Source organism: Nanorana parkeri, unplaced genomic scaffold (assembly GCF_000935625.1).
Source record: "Nanorana parkeri isolate BGI_ZX_2015 unplaced genomic scaffold, ASM93562v1 scaffold347, whole genome shotgun sequence".
Lineage (NCBI taxonomy): Eukaryota > Metazoa > Chordata > Amphibia > Anura > Dicroglossidae > Nanorana > Nanorana parkeri.
Window position 1 is genome coordinate 626,291 of NW_017306615.1, and position 2,313 is coordinate 628,603.

A 2,313-nucleotide genomic window follows, 5' to 3' on the forward strand; every position below is an offset into this window, starting at 1 on the left:
TCACTGCTGCTCTCTCTCCTTGGGCAGGGGGACTGGTCTCGTCTCCGCCCCCCTCCTGTAATAAAGACCGCTCACTGCTGCTCTCTCTCCTTGTGCAGGGTGACTGGTCTTGTCTCCGCCCCCTCCTGTAATAAAGACCGCTCACTGCTGCTCTCTCTTTAGATTCCCCTTAGATTAAGGGGAAACAAACAAGACCTACACAAACCAAAAAACACAACAAAAGATGAGACAAAGAAAAAGGGTCATAATAGGAAAGACAGAAGAGAAGGAGAGGGGAGTTCACCTTTAATGATGATTACATTTGGCCATTACATCATTTTTCCACAAGGTGGCGACGTTGCATTTAAGATTTTCCTTGACCCCCCCAAGCATTGTAAACTGTAACTACAGAGAATGCGGAATTACAGTCACATGTCTGTGATCAGAGAAAACGAGCATCGCTCCTGCAGGAAATGCAGGACAGGGAGCACTTGCCCACTTCATACTGTCATTTTGCAGCGGCTGGAAGATGTGGAACATTTTGCATTGGGTTCTGGGTTTAAGTGGTTCTTAATGCAACCTGGTAATGGTAGCATAATTAAAGCCCAACTCTGGACTCACCCCTACAACCCAGCTTTTCTTGCCATCTGCGTGAAGGGAGATTTCCCTCCACTTCCTGTCTGATAGCCACAACAGGAAGTAACCGGAAATCCCTGGTGGTCAGCAGGGTCACCAGAACTAGTGTCCCCGACTGGAAGATTTCCCATCTATTGCTGTTCTGGTGACAACCCAAAATTTGGGGGTTTCTTTCACTTTGAGTGATAACGGTCCCCAGGACAAATGAAGGGAGAGTGAATCTCTCTAACAGCAGGGACACAGACAATAAACACTTAAAAGGAGTTCTAATCCCTCTCTCTCTCCCCTGTATCCAAAACTAAGGGGGGGAAAAACAGTTTTGGCTTCAGTTACTCTTTGAATGAAATGGAGGAAAAAGTCATCCCTGCTCCCTGCCTGCATTGTATGGTTCCATAAAGAGTTTCAATTAGACAGACACGGCCTGAAAGCGAGCAGCTTGTGGAAAATGTATAGTTGTAAAACAAATATTTTTATATACATCTATTATTTACATTATGTTATAGTAAATTTATATTATATGTGTATAAAATTAAATTATATGTAGAACATACATAATAAAAAAAACGATACTAGTATCGGTATCAAAGCCGATACCGAGTATTTGCTCCGATACTTACTCCCGATACCGGAACCTCTGGAACATGGAGCTGGATTCCCGGCCAATGAGGTAATGACTCGTGTCCCTGCTTCCTGATTGGCCAGGAAGCCGACACCATGCTGTTTGGCCAATCAGCATCGAGCCGGCCAAACAGCATGGGGCGGGCTTTCTGACCAATCAGGAAGCCAGGCTGTGAGTAATGACCCGCCTTCCAGCTTCCTGATTTACCGGGAAGCGTGCTTCCCAACCAATCAGCATGGAGTCGGCTTTCTGGCCAAACAAGAAGCCAGGCTGTGAGTAATGACCTGCCTTCCAGCTTCCTGATTTACCGGGAAGTGTGATTCCCGACCAATCAGCATGGAGTCGGCTTTCTGGCCAAACAGGAAGCCGGGCCGTGGGTAATGACCCCCTCCCAGCTTCCTGATTGGCTGGGAAGCTAGCTCCATGCTTATTGACTGGGTAGCAGGCTTCCTGTCCAATCAGCATGGAGCCGGCCAAACAGCATAGAGCCTGCTTCCCTGCCAATCAGGAAGCCGGGCAGCGAGTAATGACAGCGAGTAATGGGAAGCCGGCTCCATGCTAATGGAAGTACTGGTACTTGGTATAGGCGAGTACCGAATTATAATTATCAGTACTCACCGATAAAATAACGGTATTGGTGCATCCCTAGTGTATATATATATATTATATGACTATAAATAACGATAACATGATCATTTCCTTTTAGGTTTATTACATTCCTGTGTATTCAGTACCTATATAATTAGGATTCCCTTGTGATTGGTCGGATGCCTCTCGCAGTGCGGCTCGTCTTGGTGCCTGTCGCAATTCTTTCCTCGCGGTCTCTTATACACCAAGCTGGCCATTTATTTGTGTTTATTCCATTGTGCGCGCCGAGCTGTCCGGGACTCTGTCAAAGCTGTGCAGCTGTAAGAGGAGCTCTTGGTATCTGTAAAAAGACTTAAAATAAGACTGACCTCGTCACATTCGTAGCCGGTCCCATAAATATCACTTTTTTTTCTGGAGCCCCGGCATACAAGACGCTCCTTCTTGCGTCTAAAATTGGCTCATTGGGAATAGTCTGTGTGCCTGCAAAGCTG